The sequence below is a fragment of the Paramisgurnus dabryanus genome, unplaced genomic scaffold (genome assembly GCF_030506205.2).
Source record: "Paramisgurnus dabryanus unplaced genomic scaffold, PD_genome_1.1 h2tg000293l_1_42999__unordered_in_group16, whole genome shotgun sequence".
Taxonomy (NCBI): Eukaryota; Metazoa; Chordata; class Actinopteri; order Cypriniformes; family Cobitidae; genus Paramisgurnus; species Paramisgurnus dabryanus.
In genome coordinates, this window is record NW_027394177.1 from 37,501 (window position 1) to 42,999 (window position 5,499).

The following is a 5,499-nucleotide window of genomic DNA, read 5'->3' on the forward strand; positions in this document are numbered from 1 at the left end:
CCCAAAGGGCGAGTCGATCCGAGCAAAGGCGCCCGAGTTACGGCCGTTTAAAGGTCAGGCGGTGGTACCCCCGTATCTCGGCCGGGCTTAGGGTTAGAGAGACGAGGGTTGGCTCGTTGGATAGGGCCGCTCCGGTAGAGCAACCGACCCAAAGGGCGAGTCGATCCGAGCAAAGGCGCCCGAGTTACGGCCGTTTAAAGGTCAGGCGGTGGTACCCCGTATCTCGGCCGGGCTTGGGGTTAGAGAGACGAGGGTTGGCTCGTTGGAAAGGTCCGCTCGGGTAGAGCAACCGACCCAAAGGGCGAGTTCATCCGAGCAAAGGCGCCCGAGCTGCGGCCGTGGGAAAATCCGCGGAGGGACCGCCCGTATCTCGGCCGGGCTTAGGGTTAGAGAGACGAGGGTTGGCTCGTTGGATAGGGCCGCTCCGGTAGAGCAACCGACCCAAAGGGCGAGTCGATCCGAGCAAAGGCGCCCGAGCTGCGGCCGTGGGAAAATCCGCGGAGGGACCCGCCGTATCTCGGCCGGGCTTAGGGTTAGAGAGAAGCGGGTTGGCTCGTTGGATAGGGCCGCTCCGGTAGAGCAACCGACCCGAAGGGCGAGTCGATCCGAGCAAGGGCGCCCGAGCTGCGGCCGTGGGAAAATCCGGGGAGGGACCGCCGTATCTCGGCCGGGGAAAGGGCTAGAGGCTCGCGGGTAGGCTCGTTCGAAAGGTCCCCTCGCGTGGAGCGACCGACCCAAAGGGCGAGTCGATCCGAGCAAAGGCGCCCGTGCTGCGGCCGTGGGAAAATCCGGGGAGGGACCGCCGTATCTCGGCCGGGGAAAGGGCTAGAGGCTCGCGGGTAGGCTCGTTCGAAAGCCCCCCTCCGGCATAGCGACCGACCCGAAGGGCGAAGGCCCCGGACCCGAGGCGCCCGAGAAACGGCCGTGGGAAAATCCGGGCACAGACCGCCGTATCTCGGCCGGGGAAAGGGCTAGAGGCTCGCGGGTAGGCTCGTTCGAAAGCTCCCCTCCGGCATAGCGACCGACCCGAAGGGCGAAGGCCCCGGACCCGAGGCGCCCGAGAAACGGCCGTGGGAAAATCCGGGGAGGGACCGCCGTATCTCGGCCGGGGAAAGGGCTAGAGGCTCGCGGGTAGGCTCGTTCGAAAGCCCCCCTCCGGCATAGCGACCGACCCGAAGGGCGAAGGCCCCGGACCCGAGGCGCCCGAGAAACGGCCGTGGGAAAATCCGGGCACAGACCGCCGTATCTCGGCCGGGGAAAGGGCTAGAGGCTCGCGGGTAGGCTCGTTCGAAAGCTCCCCTCCGGCATAGCGACCGACCCGAAGGGCGAAGGCCCCGGACCCGAGGCGCCCGAGAAACGGCCGTGGGAAAATCCGGGCACAGACCGCCGTATCTCGGCCGGGGAAGGGGCTAGAGGCTCGCGGGTAGGCTCGTTCGAAAGGCCCCCTCCGGCGGAGCGACCGACCCAAAGGGCGAAGGCCCCGGACCCGAGGCGCCCGAGATACGGCCGCGGGAATTTCCGCGAGCTTCGACCGGACGTATCTCCGGCGGGCGGGGTCGCACGGACCCGAGGCCGGGCTCGTCGGAAAGCCCCGGGACGGACCTTTCGAACGAGACCGGCCGCGCGTCCGGGCGACCTCCGAGGCGGACGCTAGGGGCGCCGGAGCCCCGGACGAGCGAAAATTCCGCGACCACCCGCCCGTATCTCGGCCCGGGAAAGGGCCAGAGACTCGAGGGAGGGCTCGTTCGAAAGCTCCCCTCCGGCATAGCGACCGACCCGAAGGGCGAAGGCCCCGGACCCGAGGCGCCCGAGAAACGGCCGTGGGAAAATCCCGCGGGGGTAGGCCGTATCTCGGCCCCGGAAAGGGCTAGCGACGCGCGGGTGGGCTCGTTCGAAAGGCCCCCCGCGGAGGAGCCACCCACCCGAAGGGCGAAGGCCCCGGACCCGGGGCGCCGGAGCAGCGCGGTAACGAAATTCGAATTTTCGACCGGAAGTATCTCGGGCCCCCGGGGTCGCACGGACCCGCGGCCGGTCTCGTCGGAAAGCCCCGGGCGAGACCTTTCCGACGAGCCCGGCCCCGAGTCCGTAGGACCTTCCCCGGCCGAGATACGGCGCCCGGCAGTTCATTGGCCGATATCTCGGAAACGGGGCGTCGTAGACGCTCCGTGGTATTGGTGACCTTGACGATGCCGGGTCAGACGAGTCGGCCGCGGGCACGGGCCCGGGGGCGCCGGCCGCCAGAGTCGGGTGGCTCGCGCACTTCCAGGCGGGCCGCTCGCGCACCTCCAGGCACCCCGACCCACTCGCCGAGGCCGACCGAGGTGCGCCGTCCCGGCCGCGACCGGTCGGGGTCCCCTCTCGAAAGGGCAGTAGTGTGAACAGGTGCCATCGGGTATATAGGGGAAGGGGTCCTCTCGAACCAGGCCTTCGAACCCGCGCGAGCCTAGCCCGGCAAGGCTCACCCTCCCCGGCCACGGGTTCGGCCTCCGTCCCCCTGGAGGTCCGGCACCTCCAGGGTCCCCGACCCTGCCTCCCCTGCCCGAGGGGAGGCCTCCGAGGCGGGCCTGACAGGGCGGCCCTCCCTCCTGGAAGTCCGGTTCCTCCAGGGTCCCCGACCCTGCCTCCCCTGCCCGAGGGGAGGCCTCCGAGGCGGGCCTGACAGGGCGGCCCTCCCTCCTGGAAGTCCGGTTCCTCCAGGGCACACGTCCCTACCTCCGTAGCCCAGAGAGGTGACTCCGAGGCGGGCCTGACAGGGCGGCCCTCCCTCCTGGAAGTCTGGTTCCTCCAGGGCACACGTCCCCACCTCCGTAGCCCAGATGGGTGACTCGATAGCGGGCCTGACAGGGCGGCCCTCCCTCCTGGAAGTCCGGTTCCTCCAGGGCACACGTCCCTGCCTCCTTAGCCCAGAGAGGTGACTCCGAGGCGGGCCTGACAGGGCGGCCCTCCCTCCTGGAAGTCTGGTTCCTCCGGGGCACCCGTCCCTACCTCCGTAGCCCAGATGGGTGACTCGAAAGCGGGCCTGACAGGGCGGCCCTCCCTCCTGGAAGTCCGGTTCCTCCAGGGCACACGTCCCTGCCTCCTTAGCCCAGAGAGGTGACTCCGAGGCGGGCCTGACAGGGCGGCCCTCCCTCCTGGAAGTCTGGTTCCTCCGGGGCACACGTCCCTACCTCCGTAGCCCAGATGGGTGACTCGAAAGCGGGCCTGACAGGGCGGCCCTCCCTCCTGGAAGTCCGGTTCCTCCAGGGCACACGTCCCTGCCTCCTTAGCCCAGAGAGGTGACTCCGAGGCGGGCCTGACAGGGCGGCCCTCCCTCCTGGAAGTCTGGTTCCTCCAGGGCACACGTCCCTACCTCCGTAGCCCAGATGGGTGACTCGAAAGCGGGCCTGACAGGGCGGCCCTCCCTCCTGGAAGTCCGGTTCATCCAGGGCACACGTCCCTGCCTCCTTAGCCCAGAGAGGTGACTCCGAGGCGGGCCTGACAGGGCGGCCCTCCCTCCTGGAAGTCTGGTTCCTCCAGGGCACACGTCCCTACCTCCGTAGCCCAGATGGGTGACTCGAAAGCGGGCCTGACAGGGCGGCCCTCCCTCCTGGAAGTCCGGTTCATCCAGGGCACACGTCCCTGCCTCCTTAGCCCAGAGAGGTGACTCCGAGGCGGGCCTGACAGGGCGGCCCTCCCTCCTGGAAGTCTGGTTCCTCCAGGGCACACGTCCCTGCCTCCTTAGCCCAGAGAGGTGACTCCGAGGCGGGCCTGACAGGGCGGCCCTCCCTCCTGGAAGTCTGGTTCCTCCAGGGCACACGTCCCTACCTCCGTAGCCCGGATGGGTGACTCGAAAGCGGGCCTGACAGGGCGGCCCTCCCTCCTGGAAGTCCGGTTCATCCAGGGCACACGTCCCTACCTCCGTAGCCCAGATGGGTGACTCGAAAGCGGGCCTGACAGGGCGGCCCTCCCTCCTGGAAGTCTGGTTCCTCCAGGGCACACGTCCCTGCCTCCTTAGCCCAGAGAGGTGACTCCGAGGCGGGCCTGACAGGGCGGCCCTCCCTCCTGGAAGTCTGGTTCCTCCAGGGCACACGTCCCTGCCTCCTTAGCCCAGAGAGGTGACTCCGAGGCGGGCCTGACAGGGCGGCCCTCCCTCCTGGAAGTCTGGTTCCTCCAGGGCACCCGTCCCCACCTCCGTAGCCCAGATGGGTGACTCGAAAGCGGGCCTGACAGGGCGGCCCTCCCTCCTGGAAGTCTGGTTCCTCCAGGGCACACGTCCCTGCCTCCTTAGCCCAGAGAGGTGACTCCGAGGCGGGCCTGACAGGGCGGCCCTCCCTCCTGGAAGTCTGGTTCCTCCAGGGCACCCGTCCCCACCTCCGTAGCCCAGATGGGTGACTCGAAAGCGGGCCTGACAGGGCGGCCCTCCCTCCTGGAAGTCTGGTTCCTCCAGGGCACACGTCCCTGCCTCCTTAGCCCAGAGAGGTGACTCCGAGGCGGGCCTGACAGGGCGGCCCTCCCTCCTGGAAGTCCGGTTCCTCCGGGGCACACGTCCCTACCTCCGTAGCCCAGATGGGTGACTCGAAAGCGGGCCTGACAGGGCGGCCCTCCCTCCTGGAAGTCTGGTTCCTCCAGGGCACCCGTCCCTACCTCCGTAGCCCAGATGGGTGACTCGAAAGCGGGCCTGACAGGGCGGCCCTCCCTCCTGGAAGTCTGGTTCCTCCAGGGCACCCGTCCCTACCTCCGTAGCCCAGATGGGTGACTCGAAAGCGGGCCTGACAGGGCGGCCCTCCCTCCTGGAAGTCTGGTTCTTCCAGGGCACACGTCCCTACCTCCGTAGCCCAGATGGGTGACTCGAAAGCGGACGCGGGAGGGTGTACGTGGCGCACCCCCAGGCCGAAGAGAGGTCTCGTGAGCGGACGCGAGGGTGTACGACAGAAGGCCTGGAAGTCTCTGACTTCCAGGGTCACCGACCCTACCTCATGAGCCCGAAGAGGTGACTCGAATGCGGACGCGGGGGTGTACGTGGCGCACCCCCAGGCCGAAGAGAGGTCTCGTGAGCGGACACGAGAAGTACGACAGAGGGCCTGGAAGCAAAAGCGGGTGACTCGTGCACTTCCAGAAAAGGCAAAAGCGGGTGACTCGTGCACTTCCATAAAGCCGAAACGAGGTCTCGTGAGCGGACACGAGAAGTACGACAGAGGGCCTGGAGGTAAAAGCGGGTGACTCGTGCACTTCCAGGGTCTCCGACCTTACGGCGCCTTCCGACGCGGGCGCCTCCTCCCGGACGAGCCACGGGAAGGGCCCCTTCTCTCAAGGGGCGGTCGTTTGAACAGGTGCCATCGGGTATATAGGGATGGGTTGCTTCGAAAGTGGACCTCCAGCGTCCTCCCTCCCTGCGGCAGATCCCAAGAAAGGTCTGTGCGCGTCGGTGTGCGATGAACGAAAAACCGTTAAAAGAACTGGAACGGTTGGAACGGACGAAGGGCGTCTGATGTGAGGCAGCGCCCCGGGCGAGTGTCGAAA